This window comes from Notamacropus eugenii, chromosome 1 (assembly GCF_028372415.1).
Source record: "Notamacropus eugenii isolate mMacEug1 chromosome 1, mMacEug1.pri_v2, whole genome shotgun sequence".
Lineage (NCBI taxonomy): Eukaryota > Metazoa > Chordata > Mammalia > Diprotodontia > Macropodidae > Notamacropus > Notamacropus eugenii.
The window spans coordinates 3,230,237-3,248,332 of NC_092872.1; the positions used below are offsets into that span (position 1 = coordinate 3,230,237).

Here is an 18,096-nt window from a genome sequence, read left to right on the forward strand (position 1 = left end):
TGAAGCCACTAGCAGTTGGGTAAAGAAAGCCTCCATGCAGGCACTGGTACAGAAGCTAAACTTCAAGGTGAAATAGTGATTCTAAGAGGCGGAGGAGGTTTAAGGGTATTGGGGACAGACAGCACAGAGGCAAGGAGATAGGAGACAATAATAGCAAGACAGTGAGTAATAGCAAGACAGCCAATTTGGCTATGTCAAAGTGGGTGAAGGGGAGTAATATATGTGTGCTAAAGCTAGGAAGGCAGCTGGAGGCTAGGTTGAAAAGAGTTTTAAATGGCAAAATAAAAGGAAGTCAATGGAGTTTACTAAGTAGGAAAATGACACAGTCAATCTGTGCTTTAGGAAAACCACTTTGGTAGCCATAAAGGGAGAGAGCTGAGGCAGGAAGACCAGTAAGGAGGCCATGTCAATAATCTAGGCATGTTGGCTGTGTGGGTAAAGAGAAGAATCAATGAAATGTGGCAACCAACTGAATAGGAGAAGCTGTGAGGTGGAGGGTAAGGAAGAGTGAAGAGTCAAGAATGATTCCAACGTTACTTACCTGCATAAGACTGGAAACAAGGTGGTGCTTTCAACAGAAATAGGGAAACTCAGAAGAGGGGAAGGAAGAAGGAAGAGTTCTTTTCTTGTGTTCAATGTGAAATCCAATTCAAAATGTCCAAAATGCATTTGGTAATGCAGGACTAGAGTTTGAGGTGGAGATTAGGAATAGACATAATTTTAGGGTTGGAAAGACCTCACTGGCCACTGAGTACATACCCCAAAAGAAACTCACACCATATCACATTTGTTAAGTAGTCATCCAAAGTCTTTCCTTAAAGATCTTTAATAAGGAGGAGGAAGTCACCACCAGCTGCTCATTCCACTATGGGACAGCTCTGTTAGGGAGTATTTCCTGATATCAGCCTAAGTTAGCCTCTTTGGAAAATTCCCACAGGTAAAAGAACAATTATTGGAGATATCTGTTTACGAAAAAAATTAAAAAGGTATCAGATGCCCAAGAAAGTTTGCCACATTTGGACAGATTCTATCATAATATAAAACATAAAAATTGTTTCCCCAATTCATCAGCAAATATCATGTACCTTGTACTGTTTTCTATAGTAGGGGTAAAAGGTTTGCTCTATACGATCAACACAACAAATCTTCCTTGTGGACCAATGATATACATTTAAGCATTCACTCTGTGACCACAGAATAGGGTTATTTTATTCTCTAGGTAGAGCTAACTATAGCTCATCCAGGAATTTAACCAGAAACGTTGACCTCATTAGCTCATACTAACCCATTACAAAACAACTGGGAACCCTTTGCCAAGGCAGTCTTGTCTACCAGGAAGGATGAAAATGAACAGTACAGACTACACTTCCCAATATAAATAAAATCTCAAGGGAAACAACCTCAAACCTGGACAGGTATTCACTGGAGGATTAATAAAATTCTAATATTCTGATTGGTCAGTCAATATATATCTATTAAGCATCCTAAGATTCATTCTCAAGTGGACATTTTTCCTATGGCTAAGGTCAGAATAAAAAGGTTGATCCAAAAAATGGAAGGGAAGAGATTTAAGTGATGGCAAAAAAAAAAGAAGAAAAAAAAAGCCAGTGATGGGAGCCGGTGCTCCTCCTACTTAGGAGACAACACAAAAGTTACATAATGTTACATAAGACTCAGTTGTCACTCTGAGGATGAACAAAAGAAACTAGCAAAGTTTAGCGGCAGCACCTGCAGATGATTCTGCAGCAAGGACTGGCAGCGGTAGCATCCTTGTTAATCCATTAATAGCGGAACACTCTATGGCATCACCTGGCATTCATTCTTTCTCACATCATCATTTAACAACCCATAATAAACAATTTATTAACGTGCACTACCACTCATTTTTAGTGTCTACCTTTAAGTTCATCTGCATGTTTTTTGACACTTGCTTGGATGGCCTATAATTTTAAAAGCTGAAGTCTAATTAGGGATATGATGCACACATCCACACACACACAGACTTTGCAGTAGGAAAGACTTAGATTCATAGATTTAGAACTGGAAGAAATTCTGGAAGTCATATAATCCCACTGAGGAAACGTAGGCCAAGAGAGGCACAGAGAAAAGTAACAGTAAGAATTACTTTTCATTAACTACATGAGCCACACGCAAGGAGAGCCAGGTTAACTCCTAGTCACCGGGAGAAAAGAAGAGGTCGGCATTTAGCAAAAGTTTTCAGATTAACCCAGTATTCCAATGCCATCTTTCTTGAACCAGATGTCGAAAGACTTTGAAGAAAGTAACATATGTTAAACAAAACAAATTCCACAAACAATGGGAGATTATATGAACTAGATTCTTTTGGGATTCAATGCTTTTCCGTTTAAAACAAGGCACCTTTGACTAAGAAAAATGAATGCTGTCCTTTAAAAATACACATCTTCATTAAGCTAGAAATCCTGATGACTCATACTTGTTTTGCAAAGCACCTGCAGGCTCCAGTGAAAAGATGGCGATGGGAAGCTGGAAATACAATGGCTCCTTTGGCTCTATATCCTTAGCTTGGTCCTTGATTTACTTCTACTTATTCACATGGCAAGAAATTATCCATACCTAGCCCTGAGACTGGGGAGGGATTGTGAGGAGTTTAACCAAAAACTCAGGGAGATGGTGATCAGCATCATTATATTTAATAGCTATCATTTATACAGAATTTTAAGGTTTGCCAAGCACTTTATACTCACAGAAACCCAGGGAGAGAGGTACTACTATTATTCCCCATTTTATAGAGATGAGATTGAGTCAGAGGTTCACACAGGGTCACAGGAGCTAGTGAGTGTCTGAAGTCCAGCACTCCAGCAACTGCTGCTTAGCTGCCTACTACACTACCAGCTCAAGGCAAAAAGTAAATGGAAATGATTATCACAATATATAAATCCAAAGTTCCAGAATGTTGGTCATTGCCTCTTTCATCTCCTTTCCTATTAGGGTAGAATCTGGCTATGATTTTTAGCTCATTACAATCTATTTTACTCAATAAATTAAATTCATTGTCTCAGAGTGTCCCCCATAACACTATGGTGACCAAACTTCTCTTTCTTCACAGCCCACCAAAGAGAAAGAAGCTGAATCATGCCCAAAGAGTTTCACGTGATAGTTGTTACACATTCCCTCTATGCCTGTCTCTTAACTTGCATAAACCTGCTGTTTAATCTCTCTGGAGAGGTGTTTATTTTTGGTTAAAGAATCATGAGTAGCAAATTTACATTTTTAGTCTCTGAGTACTCACGAGCTCTGTCCGCACGAGAACCAAGAGCAGTGCTCGTTGTTGCCTTATGTGACACTGAGACAAATGGTTTCAATGCTCTTGAACCCATTCTTGCCCACAGATCTGCCCAGATTTCCAGAAACCAGACATTGCTTCCTTGGCACTTCCCAGCAACCTCAAACACCTCATAAGAATTACCTGGATGACTCATACTGGAAGAAATCTCTGATAGGATCACAAGGAGTATGGCATGTGGAGATGGCAGACTGAACAATAGTACCACAGAACTAGTTCTCGAATCAATTATTTATTCCATTTTCCATGAGCCAATCCCCTCAGGACTGCCTTGGAACAGTTATAACAAAATAAATAAAGACAAATTGAGCGAGCGAACACCGCCATGCTCTCCTAACCTAATTAACGATCCCTAATGATCCTTTCAAATAAACATGTTGAAAAGCAAGACTGTGTGACCATAACATGCAAATAGAAGGCCTGCCCTGTTACCCATTGAGCTAACAGGGATATTACATAAACTCCAGGAGGAGGAACTTGTCTCTTTTCTACTCACTCTCTGGGGTAAATGCCAATGTATGGAAAACTACATTGTCGGTGAAATCAAATGCAAGGCTACCAAACTGCATGGCTTCTCAGGTACTGAGTTAGCTTGGAGACTGACACTGAAAGAATGGTTCTATCAGAGGAAAAGTAGCAGAGGACTGGGCTTTTCCTCCTGGCTAAACACTTCATCAGATCATTATTTTATGTTCAATTAGCAAGATACCCAGCTATTTAAGACAATTTTTCTGTGACACAGTTGATTCCTACTAATATGGCCCACAAACAAAAAATCAAGAATATCAAGGGAATTAATGAAAAAAAAAAAAGTAAAGGAAAGTGGCCTAACCATACCAGATCTAAAACTATATTATGAAACAGCAATGATCAAAACTTTTTGGTACTGACTAAGAAACAATGGTGGATCAGTGCAATAGATTAGGTACACAAGATAAAGATCATAGTAAACTACTCTTTGATAAACCCAAAGACTCCAGCCTCTGAGATAGGAACTCACTATTTGACAAAAACTGTTGGGAAAACTGGAAAATAGTATGACAGAAACTAGGCGTAGACCAACATATCACACCGTATTACCCAGATAAGGTCAAAATGGGTACATGATTTAGACGTAAAGGGTGATACCATAAGCAAATTAGGAGAGCAAGGAATAGTTTGCCTATCAAATCTATCTATGGAGAAAGGAAAAATTTATGACCAAAACAGAAACAAAACATTATGAAGTACAAAATGGATAATTTTTATTACATTAAATTAAAAAGTTTTTGCACAAACAAAAACAACTCAAGCATGATTAGAAAGATGGGAAACAATTTTTAGAGTAAGTTTTTCTGATAAAGGCCTCATTTCTCAAATATATTGAGAACTGAATGAAATTCATAAGAATACAAGTCACTCCCCAATTGATAAATGGTCAAAGGGCATGAACAGAAAGTTTTCAAATGAAGAAATTAAAGTTATCTATACTCATATAAAAAATGCTGTAAATCACTACTGATTAGAGAAATGCAAATTAAAACAACTGCAAAGTACCACCTCGTACTATCAGATTAGATAATATGATAGAAAAGGAAAATGATAAATGTTGAAGATGTGGGAAAACTAGGGTGGCTAATGCACTGTTGGTAAAGTTGTGAAATGATCCAACCCATTCTGGAGAGCAATGTGGAACTAGGTCCAGAGGGAAATCAAGCTGTATATACACTTAGATCCAGCAATACCACTACTAGGTCTGTAGCCCCAAAGAGATCAACTGAAAAAGGGAAAAGGACCCACACATACAAAAATATTTATAGCAGCTCGTTCTGCAGTGGCGAGAATTGGAAACGGAGGGGATGCTCATTAATTGCGGAAGAGCTGAGCAAGCTGTGGTATATGAATGTAAGGGAATACTATTGTGCTACAAGAAATGATGAGCAGGCAGATTTCAGAAAAATCTGGAAAGACTTATATGAACGGGTGCTGAGTGAAGTGAGCAGAACCAGGAAAATGTTGTACACAGTAATAGAAACATTCTGTGATGATCAAGTATGACAAACTTAGCTCTTCATAGCAATACAATGATCCAAGACAATTCCAAAAGACTTGTGATGGAACATGCTATCCACATCTGGAGGAAACTACGGGATCTGAATGCATACCAAAGCATACTATCTTCATTTTTTTGTTGTATTTTGCGGCTTTTCCCTTTTGTTCCGATTCTTCTTTCATGATGTGGAAATATGTTAACATGATTGCACATGTATAACCTATGTAAGATTGTTTGCCATCTTGGGAAGGGGGTATGGGAGAGGGGAAAAAATTTGAAACTCAGAATGTTATAAAAAATGAATGTTAAAAACTATATGTGTAATTGGAAAAAATAAAATATTATTTGCAGCCCCCCTCCCAAAAAAAACATCATGAGGAAAAATAATAATTATCAAGTGGATAATAAGCAACTCTTTTATAACTCCTAGAACTTTCCGGAACATTCTTTTGGCTCTTCAGGCAATGTATTTTTTTTGTATGTGTTTACAGACATCTCTTAATGATACAAATTATAAAAGCTTTGAATATAATGTACACAAACATATCACTGGACTATGTGCAAAGATTCACTGGTATTCTCATTCTGGGGTAATAATATGTGATGCCTTCTGTTAAGAGAGGTGGAAACAGACTTCTGTCTGGGACAAAGCTGATACAAAATGATCCAGTAATTCATGAACACTGTGAAGCACTTGAGCCCAAAATCATGGAACTTCTTCAGTTCTGCTGCTTTCCAGCTGTACAAGGATTCTGATGATGATGATCACCATGATGAGTAAAGTTTTGCCCCTAATTTGGAGGCATGTAATCAATTCTTTCCTTTCTACGCAACAAATATGATACCAGGATCCACTATTTTAAAACTCCAATTTAATTTTAAAATTATACCTCCTGTGAAAATTCTAGAGTATTATTATCGTGGTCCTAAAAAAATTAGCAAGCACTGCAAAACTTAAACCACTCATTAAAAGTTTGAAAAGTCAGGATTTTAATTTGTGAGACCCCATTTTTATTTCCTAGGTCAGAGGATCAAACATTTCCCCAGGTAATACATGTATTCTGGTCCTTAAATAATTCAATTCCACTCCATGAATGCATTCTGCTAAGGCACCGATGAGTCACAGTCCAGTGAAAAAAAACATTGACTCTGAAGTCAGAAGCCCTGGGTTCAAATCCCAAACTGACTTTAGGTGGGCAAGCCCTTTTAACCTTCCCGAACCTCAGTTTCTTATTCCATAAATTAAGGTACTTAGAATAGAAGACCTTTGAGCCACCTTCTAGATCTACAGCAATATTTCTGATACAATTATCTTTCCCTCCAGAAGCTTACTATCTAACAAGAGCGCTCTGGCAAGAACAAAGTTGAAAAGCATGTGGCCAAAGGAAAGGTCGAGTCGAAGTGTTTTGGGGAAATGGAAAAGGAAGAGATCGTTTTTCAGCTGGAAGGAGGAAGGAGGGATGAGAAAGAAGAAAGGCTTCATGGAAGAAGTGGGAACTAACTTGGTCCTTTTTTAAAAAAATAAAAATAACTCCTATGCTGGCTAAGAGAGCGCATTTCTGGAGGCAGCACTGGGACGACATGAACCTTGATCCAAAGCTTAAGCCCAAAGATCAGACGCTAAAAGAAGGTAATGCAACAGTGAACGTGAGGACGGGGCAGAGACAAAGGGAGCTGGTAAGGACAAAATGGAAGCTTGTCTAGGACACAGGCACAGCTAATGTTCTCTCATGCAGCTTGCTGGAAAACTTTTTCTGTAAAGGGTTAGATAGTAAACACTTCAGGTTTTATGGGTCAAAAGGCAAATTCAAGGATATTACATACATACTTGTTTAACAAGAAAAAAACAAATTTTCACAGTTTTTAAGAAATTAAAAATATAATAACTGAGTACAATTGTTTTTTGTAATATAGGTCTACTAATGAGAAGAGTGGAATTATTTTGGGGGGATAGCATCTTGCTTAACTGGAGCTCCAAGTTAGTGTTCCCTACCACCAAAATTGATTCCAAGTGTTCATTGGTTAATGTCGCATCTATAGTAAGAGATATGATCTGTATCGAGACTTTGACATATTTCACCTTTGGCCATACCCATCTGTGTAAAAATACACATTCAAATACTAATACGCAGTCTGATTTAGTTATTTTTCTTTTCCCCGTTAAAGGGGCCATCCCCTGATTACTTCTTAAACAGGCCAAGTCATTGAATGGGCGTTACCTCACCCTAAGTGAGTACCGAATAGGCCCTGACTTAAAGAGGCCAAGGTCTCCCAGTGCATCCTGGGTCATCTCCGGTCATCCTGAGGAATATCTGGTCACTGGACCCAGATGGCTCAGGAGGAGAAGTGAGGCTGGTGACCTGCACAGCCCTCCCTCACTCAAAACAAAGTCAAGTGCAAGTCATGTCATCATTTCTCTGCCGACGTGGTCTTCTTTGGCAACGAAGGTTGAACACAACAACAACGACCAATCCACACGCATATGATTTTAATCAAACATGCATATATATTCATCACTTGGAAGGCATTTAGAGAATTCTACGAGATTCTTCTTCTACTTACCTTTTAACATGTCATTACATTGAAGATTAATCACTTCCAACTGAAGGTTAGGTGGAAGCTCTTCAGTGGCATGTTTAAATGGATTTTGAAATATGGAAATTTCTTTTTCACTTGCACTGAGGTCCAAATGCAAGCTGCTGGAACTGTAGTTTGAGCTCAGAAAACATATATGCTGAAAATTGATCTGGGAATGGAGTTCAACCTTGAATTCTACCCCTGGAACACCTGCCTCTGACAGGTGACTTTTTACCTTATGTTGCCAGGATCCACACTTCCTAAGTCCACTCCATTTCCTGGTCATCACCACACCATATATAACTATCTTTCTGCTTGTACTTGTATTTCCAGTGCTTAGCACAATACCTAGCACGTAGGAAGGGCTTTAAAAAAAAAAACAAAAAAGTTCTACCTAGCTATCCTGCCTTACCGAGACCATTTTATTGGTAATTTTCCAATTCTTCTCTAAGAAGCAATAGCAATGAAGTTCTAAAGCATTTTTACATGAGAAACTAGAGTCCCAATGATTACTGTATTTGGAAAAACAAAGAAAAGAAATACTCGTAATAACCTCCTGAAAGCCTAATACAGCACCTCCTCCTTACTGTTTTTAACAACCGATTCTTTTTAATTGCTGTAGTATTTAGGTTAGTTTCAATACTTACAAAGAATATACTTGACATTTTTTTGTAACCTCCAATTATAGTCACAGTAAAATAAGTCGAAGACTCATAGATAGAAAAAGCCGCCAAAATGCCCTTAAAGCGTGACTGGTTGGCTGTTCTTTAAGACTCTGCCAAAGGGACATGTTTATCATAGAAGGGCAATCAAAACTCCTTGCAAACATCCAAATTAAACAAACATTTCACTTCACAGAGAAATCTGAAACATAATCAATTGGTCAAAAACAAGACAGATGTCTTCAAGATAGATGTCATCAGGTCCCAATGTCTCTAGAAGATTAACTCATGCTAATAGCATTACTGAGTTTGTCTGTGAACTCTGCCTCACCCTAATCAGCCCTTGCACTGGCCTGGGGTGCTTCTAGCCAAGTTCGCCAGTATTTCAAACACTGCCAAAGAATCCTTTGCCCTTCTGAAAAATTAGCATTGCTGACAGCATGAAATAGATACTATCTGAACAAAGATCAGTGAGATTTTAAAGACATCTGCTACTCAAGATGTTCATTAAAAAGGCAGATGAAAAGTCACACCAAAAGTCAAACTTAAGCATGACCATTTACCTAGATGCAAACCGTTCCTTTGCATATTACACTTTTCAAACAGTGATTGCTCTTACCTGTACTAAAATCAATGAGAGATAAGAGCATTTATTGATTATTATATGCTAGGTACAGTACAATATACAAATACAAGCAAGACAGCTCATGTTCTCAAGGAGTTTACACTGCAATGGGAGACAACGCATAAAAGGAAGCCAGAAAGTAGAAAAGGGTAATTATACTACAGGATGCATGGTATGGTAATGGCCAGGAAGCAGAGTGGACATAGGAAGCCTGGGTCCTGACAACACAAGGTAAAAACTCACTTGTCAAAGGCAAGGATTCCAAGGGTAGAGTCCAAGGTTGAGGTAGTGGGGAAGGGAATAAATGCTGAAGGGGATGGCCAGGGGGCAGACAGTACAGTGAGTAGGTACAAGTGCTAACTATTCAGCAGCTTTCCTTCCAATCACACTCAGAAGGAAGGTCGTAGTCAACAAATATTTACTGAATACCTACTAGACACTATGGATAGAAAGAAGCATAACACAATCAAGGAAATGTAAGAGAGTTCATGCCCAAAGGGACTTAAGACAATCTAGCTGGGCATACAGGGCACATAAAAAGGTGATAAATAGTAGTATCAGAGTAATTAAACACTGGTACTATCAATAATAAATAATATGGGAAACTTAAAAGTTTAACATAACCTTTTCCACCCACTGTCTTGTTTTATCCTCACAACAGCCCTGTGAAATATATAATATTTGTAGCCCCAAATTATGAATGACCTCAAAGAGGTTACAGTCACATAACTACTGAGGGACAGAGCCAGGATTCAAACTCTGCTCTCTGGATTCCCAATCAAAAGCAATAAAAGTATACCTTGCCTGACGGCAGTCAGAAAAAAAAAAAAGGGGATAAGCATTTACATAGCACCTAATATGTGCCAGGTCCTGTGCTAAGCACTTTCACAAATATTATCTCATTTGATCTTCCAAATAACCTTGGGAGGTAGGTGTTACTGTTATTCCCCGTATTTTACAGTTGAGGAAACCGGGGCAAACAGTAGTTAAGTGACTTGTCCAGGGTCATAGCCTGAGGTAGGATTTGAACTCAAATCTTCCTGATTCTAGACCCTACACTCTAATCTACTATGGCACCAGCTGCCTCAGATGAAATAAGTAACAAAGTTTACACGTGAAGGGAAATAGAGTAGAAATGGTTCCATGGGACTACAGCAGCAACTAGCTAAAGTTTCCCATCTGGGACAGAGCAAAAGAAAGCCATGAGTGGGAAATGGAGGAGGATGAAATAAAGAAAACTGAAGTAAAGCTCTCCTGAGCTCAGATGATTAACCTAACTTTGTTAAAGCAGAGTTGGGGACCCACCCTTATGGTGGAGTTTGGTTATAATGTCTCAAATACTGGTTGGAATAGCACTTTACAGGCTGCACTTATGCTAGAGCTTAGAGGAAGAAGCATTAGAAGATCAGAGGTTGGCTGGGGCAGGCTGACCAGAAAGCGTTCATGAGGGAAGTAGGCCTTCAGCCTAAGTCCTGAAAGAAGAGTGGGACTTGAACAAACAAAGAGAACAATGCGTGTTCCATTCCAGACAAGGACATCTTGGACTTGAGCAAACTAGAAAAGGAAGACAAGATTCCTGGAAAAGATTTAACAGCAAACTGTGCATAATGAGCCTGTAATTATTAATACCAAGTGAGGCAAAAAAAAAAAAAAGGAAGTCGAATGTTCAACAAAGATATTTCCAAGTCATGAAGGCTGTTCCACTCTCTCCACATCGAAGGGATAGGGCAGCTAGGTGGTGCGGTGGATAGAGCACCAGTGCAGAAGTCAGGAGGACCTGAGTTCAAATCTCACCTCAGACACTTGACACTCACTAGCTGTGTGACCTTGGGCAAGTCACTAACCCCAGTTGCCTCATCCTGGGTCAACTCCAGTTATCCTGATGAATATCTGGTCACTGGATTCAGATGAGGCTGGTGACCTGCACAGCCCTCCCTCACTCAAAACAAAGTCAAGTGCAAGTCATGTCATCATTTCTCTGCTGGCATGGTCTTCTTTGGCAAGGAAGGACAAACACGCATATTGAAGAGATATAAACGGCAAAATCATCCAAATGCACCTGTTAGCAGATGACATTATAATAACTTCATCAAACCCCAAAACACTGCAGAGCAGCCTGGAAGAGATCTATAACCAACTGTTCAGGCTAACTATCCACACAGGAAAAAGCAAAGGAAGAATGCAGTTAAATGGTCACTATTTATAGACCTTTTCCATCAGTACATCTATCTTGGACCAGACAAACAGATAACCAAGTTAGCTCTCCTATTCTACATCCTGACCTCTGTAGGAGTAACAATTAAAGGGGTTCACTCTTCTCACCCTTCCTGTGACAAGTGTATTTTATCTTTCCTCTGCTATCATGGAAGCATTAGGATCACAAAACCTTAGATATCTATTTCAACTCTTTCATTTGATATAGAAAATAAATGAATCCCAGAGAAGCCAAGTAATTTGCCCGAGGGTGCTCAGAGTAATTCAACTGGTATCCCAACCCAGGCTGGACCATGTTATTGTCCTGGCCCAAAAATCTTCAGGGACTCCCTACAGGGGCCTCCAGGATAAGATAACTATAAATTCTGGTGTGGCATTTAAAGTATTTCACAATGTCTCCAATATCTCTTTACCCATCAAAGCCTTACACATTACTCATCATTATATATTCTATACTCCAAGTAAATTGACCTGCTCATATATACGCTGTCCCCTATTCCTCTCCTTGTCTCCATCTCTTGGAACTTCTAGTTCTCCTTCAAGGGCATCTCATGTGCCACCTCCTTCAAGAGGCATATCTTGATTCCCCCAATTATTCCTACTGCCCATACACACGTGATGTAATTACTTTGCATGTATTTTGTATTTTATATATAAACTTGTCTACAGTCACAATGCTTGCTCCCTTCCTCCAACAGAATATAAATTCCCTGAACTTGTGACTAACTTCTTTTGTTTTTGTGTCCCCCACACAATGTCTGGCACATAGTGGATGCTTAATAAATTCTTCTGAATTTAACAGAATTAAGGGAAATAAACTGGAGTGCCTTTGGTGAACTTCTTGGTTCTTTTAACGAACCCAAGCTTCTCCCTGAAATAATTATCTTCTTTAATCTTCTTCTAATGACACTGTATCGCTGTGAGTCATGTAACATAACGGCATCTGGAGAACTGAAATATAGGATTACCCAGTGGGCGACGGAGAAGTAAGTGGTGAGTGTGAACAGGATGCAATACAGTAAAAATAAGGAATTATGCAGAAGCAGGATAAAGGATGTCATCAGAGAAACATACACCTGGAAAAAAAAGACAGAATTAAAGTCATCTAGTGAGCGCGACAACTGATGGAAAACCACATGCTTCACTGAAATCTGTCCAATGTCAAGAGGAACATTTTTTGGGTGGACCCCCGGTGGTTGACTTATGGGAGGATATGAATAAGAGTAGCACAGGGTGGGTAGACATTAGATAATTTGCAAATCAGCAAACTGAAAGGAGCACTCACGTAGATGAGCTCACATAGAGAGCCATGGGTATATTAGGACATACTTTTTAGGTAAGTTAGAAGACAACAAAGAGGGAATGAAGACGTTATTTTTTGGAGTAAATAAAATGTCCCTTCCCCTCATCTGACTTTATATCCCTCCACCTTTCCCTGTTCTCAAAGTTCATCAGCCTTCTGCTTTCACTTAAGTCTCAAAATTAAAAAAAAAAAAGCTTTATGGATGCTTTTTTGTATCACACTGATTCAAAATAGCACTCCTATCTACACCACCAACTGGACTGTCCCTTGTAACAAAGGAGAGTCTTGCTCATAAATCAAGCCGTTTGTCATGTCTGAAAATGACTAACTTGTACTGTACCCAAAGAATAAGGGCTGAAAGGTGAAACATCATCTGTCCTCTGAAGTTACAAGAAAGGTCACTACGTTGATTAGATGAATTTCTCAACGGTGCTTTCCTTTACATTACTATGGGAATATCATGTGCTTCTCTGCCTCACCTGGACCACATCATGATCAGCCATTTCACTGCCATCTTAACTAACTCCCTGGAATCCCTTACTGACATGACCTTCCACCATGGCGTTTATGTCAATTGCTCACCCTGTATCATTCCCATTATTTACTTTCTCTGTTCCTATAGAAAGTTGCAAAAAAAAACCAAGTTAATTTGGTTGACTATAAATCTAAACTATCTTAACTCAACTGGGTCCTCAAAGCTCCCATGTAATTTGTTTTTATTGTTATATTATTAATTCCCTATAATATTCCTCATTATGGCTATTCCAAATCATTTCCACATTCTTAAAGCCCCTAGCTTCATTCATGTGTCTGCCACTCTGCTAAGGAGACTATCCAATATAAATTAATTCTCTGGGCTGTCCTTCATACCTCAAAACTTCTTTACTATAGCCATCCTCTTGTCATTCATTTTTGTCTCAGGAAGATGTATCCTTCCTCCTGGACTAATCTTCAATCCCTCTCACTTCATTGACTCTCTTCTGCCTATAAACACACTCAGGTAACATATTCAGGTATCCCTATCCAACAAAAAGCACAACTGTAATTTGCCACCATCTTTCTTCTCTTTATTGCAAAATGCTGCAAAGGCATGATCTACATAGTCTTCCTCTACTTCTTGTTCCTGGTTCATTCAGTCCCCTGCAATTATGTCCATCCCTAATACTTCACTAAAAATGTTTTCTCCAAGGTAATCACTGATCACTTAGATCAATTTCAGATAGCCAATAAAAACCATTATTATAAGAAGGAACCTATAATCTTCTCCAGACTGCCAAAAGGGTTACAAAAATGGTTAAGAACACTTGCATTATCCCATGCTTCTTCTCATTTAATGCAATGCCAATCAAAATATCAGTGATTTCTCATACCATATATCTCAGGGAATTCCAGTTCAGTGAGTTAATTAATTAAAAGCATTTACTGTATGTTTACTATGCATCAAGCACTGGCGCTACAAATACAAAAGCTAAACAACTTTTGCAAACCTCAAAGAGCTTATATTATATTAAGGGAAGGGGATACTTGGGAGGAATGGTGGCCAGGGGAAGGTGTTTTGGTCTGGAAAGTTACAAGGATAAGTGGAGTCAGAGGGAACATATTATCTGTACTTACCAGAAGCAATGGTAGAATTGTTTGAATTATGGTTCCTAGAGGAAGAGGAAGAATGACAGAGGGCAGGGGGCATACTTTGTGATTGGGCAGATTAGAAAGAAGCCCACCAGCAAACAGGAAAATAGAGAACTCTTAAATGCCTTAGTCTTCAAGTATTTATTTTCTTTTCCCTTTTATGTTGCCAGAAAACCTTCACTCCCTTGCCCCTGCTCTAACATCAGATTAATACTGACTAGGAGAAAAACTGAGGATTCAAGAAAACTAATTCCGTTTGCATTCCCCCCCTGCCAAATAAGCAGCAGGAAATACAAGATTATAGAAGGGAAAATTCATAAAAAACTCAAACCCACCTCTGTTCCCGTTGTTCTTCCAGCAAAGTCCTGATGGAAAGGAAGAAAAAAAAAAGGCAGTGTGGGAAATGCCCAACAGAACATGGGCAATGATGCTCCCTACCCTAGGTTTTGGCTAGTAAAGACTACAGCCATGATCACAGCAACCAGACATAAGACATAAAAAGAAACATAAAAGACTTACAGATGAAATAAATAAACAAGTGTGGTTCAGACCCCAGTTCTCACTTCCAATGTCTAGCCCAGCCTGTAGAGGAGGAGTCACCAGGGCCAAAATCCCACACCAAAGGAGCCTAAAATTCTGCTTCCAGTTTGGGCTGATAGAGATGGAATCCAACAGCTCACAACTAAATTCATATCAGGAATTTGCAGAGCACAGACTAGCGATGGATCAGATCACTCTAGAAGCACTAAAAGCTTGCAGGTCCCCAGCCTGTCCCTACAACACTCAACACCCTAAGAAAGCAGCAACAAGACCAGCTTTGAGTCTGAAGTCAGGAAGCAGACTGAAGAATGAGCAAACAAACAAAAAAAAAAACACCACCATAATGAGCTATTACAGTGACAGGGAAGTTAAACACACAAACATGGAGAATAACTCCAAAATGTCTATAAGCATTGCCTAACAGAAACAAATAGCTTGGGCACAATATCTACTAGGATTCCTGGAAGGGATGAACTAAGAATTTTTTTTAAAGATTTAAAAAAATGTTTTTTTTAATAAATGAAATGAGAAAGGTTGAAGAAAAAAATGGAAAAGAAATGATTGCTATGGCAGAAGGGATGGAAAGGAAATTAATAGTCTGGCACAGAAGTACAAAACTTTGCCCAAGCAACAAATTCTGAAAATTCAAATGGACCAAATAGAAGTCAATGACTCCATGAGGCAACGAGACATTAAAACAAAGTCAAAGGGCTAAAAAATAAAAAAATAAAATAAAAAAAATAGAAGAAAATCTAAGGTATCTTTCATAGCAAAAACAACTGGCCAGGAAAACAGATGAAGAGGAAAAAAAAAATCTAAGAATCAATGGACCACAACCAAGAGTCTAGACATTATATTTGAAGAAATTTTAGAAGAAAACTGCCTAGATCTCTTGGAATCAGAGAAACAGAGTGGAAATAAAAAGAACACCCTGGTCACCTCCTAAAAGAAGCCCCCCCCCAAATGAAAAATTCCAGCAATATTATAGACAAACTCCAGAACTCGGGTCAAACAAAATACTGCAAACAGCCAGAAAGAATTAATTCAAGTACCAAAGAGTACCATCAGCATCACAATTTCACACTATACAGTAGAGGAGAACTTGGAATGCTATTCCAGAAGGCAAAGGATATGGGCTTACAATAAAAAATAACTTACCTAGAAAAGCTGAACATAACACTACAGGGAAAAGGGGACCTGTAATGAAGTAAAAGATTTCCAAGCATTCCTGATGAAGTCTGGAGCTATAGAGAAGTGTGTAAACACATGAATGAAGAGCAGTGAACAAGGATCAAGGACCAAACAAGGGTAAACTGCTTATATCCAGATATGGGGAGATGATACATACCCAGGTCCCCTCTGATCCCTACTAGCATTAGGGTTCATAGAGGGAGTAGTTCAGTTATGTGCTGATCATCTTAATACGGAGAGAGGGGAAGAGAAAGGAGGGGAAGGGGGAGGGAAGGGAAAGGAAAAGTTAGGGGAAAATTATCTCCCATAACGAGGGTGCACATGTAGACATCTTTACAATCAAGGAGAGAGGTAAGGGGAACAGCTTACGCATGAACTTCACTCTCATCTGATCCAGTCAGAAGAAGAAAGAATATTCCCATACACACTCACACCCACAGAGCTGAGCAGAGAAATACATCTATTCAACAGGACCAGAGAAGGGAAAGTGGAGAAGGAGTAAGGGGGAATTAGAAAGAAGGCAGATTAAGAGAGGGATTAGTTCTAAGCAAAACAATTCTAAGGATATACAAAAACACAGCTCTTTTTGAGATGATAAACAAGGGGAATCTGAGGGCATGCCCATAAATCAGGGAATCAATGAACAAATTATAGTGTGTAAATGTGGTAGGGTACCATCATGCTGAACTCTTTTTAAAAATTTTTATTTCAAGTGAATATAGTATTTCCATAACATTGTATTAAAGAGATGATTGTACATGAAATTGTTAGTCCATTACGTACAATCTGCTCTCTTTTAAAATATATAATAAAGTCATAGTGTGCATTTCTTTGTTTCCCTTCTTTTCTCTCCTCCCTCACCCCATAATAAGAGCTAACATTTACATAGCATGTACTGTGTGCCAGGCACTGTGCCAAGTGCTTTACAACAGTGACAAGATTTTCAGGGATGGGGAACCTGAGACCCCGAGGCCCCCAGTAGCCACACATGGCGCTTCAGGTCCTCAGGCACAGCCCCTCCACCGAGCCAAAAATCCTTTTTTACGGGGATTTGTTCTGTGAACATGCTGAACTCTCATCAGGCCGCTAGGTGGCGCAGTGGATAATGCACCAGGCCTTGAGTCAGGAAGACCCATTTTCCTGAGTTCAAGTTTGGCCTCTCAGATACTTTACCAGCTCTGTGGTCCTAGGTAAGTCCTTTAACCCCATCTGCCTCAGTTCTTATTCTGTAAAATGAGAAGGAAACAGCAAACCACTCCAATACCTTTGCCAAGAAAACCCCAAATGGGATCGTGAAGTCAGATACAACTGAAAAATGACAAAAACAGCTGAACTTTTCAGACTGATGCTGAATGGAGAGGTGAAAGTCTCGGAGTACAGAATGAGAAAAACATTGGACATGGCCAACATGAAAATTTGTTTTCACTGACTACACATATATGTAATGGGTTCTGTGTTTCTTGTGTTCTCAATGGGGGAACCTGGGACAGCGTTATGGGGGGAGGGGGTTGGGAAAGCAGATTTTGGCTCATAAAAAGTATGAAGAAAACTTGGAAACTCTGATCAACACAATTACCAACCAAATTCCTGAGAATTCATGGTGAAACATACTATCTCCTGACATAAAGTTGATGGACTCAAGAATGAGAAGACTAATAGATGAATACATACATACATATGTATGTATATGTTTTACATATATATGTGTATATATTTATATAATATAAAGTAAAAGTAAAAGTAAATAAAAAATAAAATTATATATATATATTTAAAGACATGTCCAATGAGAAATTTTTTATCACTTGACTATACATATTTGTAAAAGAGGTTGTTTTATTTTTATTGTTCTCTCAGCGGGGGTAAAGAGACAGAAGAAAGTAAGGGGAAGGAGAGGAGGCTGATATGTTTGAAAATCAAATAAAATTTAAGTAAATCACAAAAAAACTGAGACAAGAAAAGGAAAGAATGTACTTATCTCAACCGTGGAAGAGAAAT

General features: G+C 38.9%; 1 protein-coding gene across 5 annotated transcripts in view; it reads right to left on the reverse strand.

The window, feature by feature from the left end:
* Positions 1–18,096, reverse strand: part of RAD54L2 (RAD54 like 2) — a 144,922-nt gene that overhangs the window by 100,806 nt on the left and 26,020 nt on the right. The window contains exon 1 of one of the 5 annotated variants that reach the window (XM_072650442.1): positions 14,887–17,731. The exons of 3 other annotated variants lie outside the window; for them this stretch is intronic. The gene's annotated coding sequence lies outside the window, so the exon portion shown is untranslated. Of the gene's footprint in view, positions 1–14,702; positions 17,732–18,096 lie in introns of those variants that run through there. One more of the 5 variants, XM_072650441.1, reaches the window with a different exon arrangement.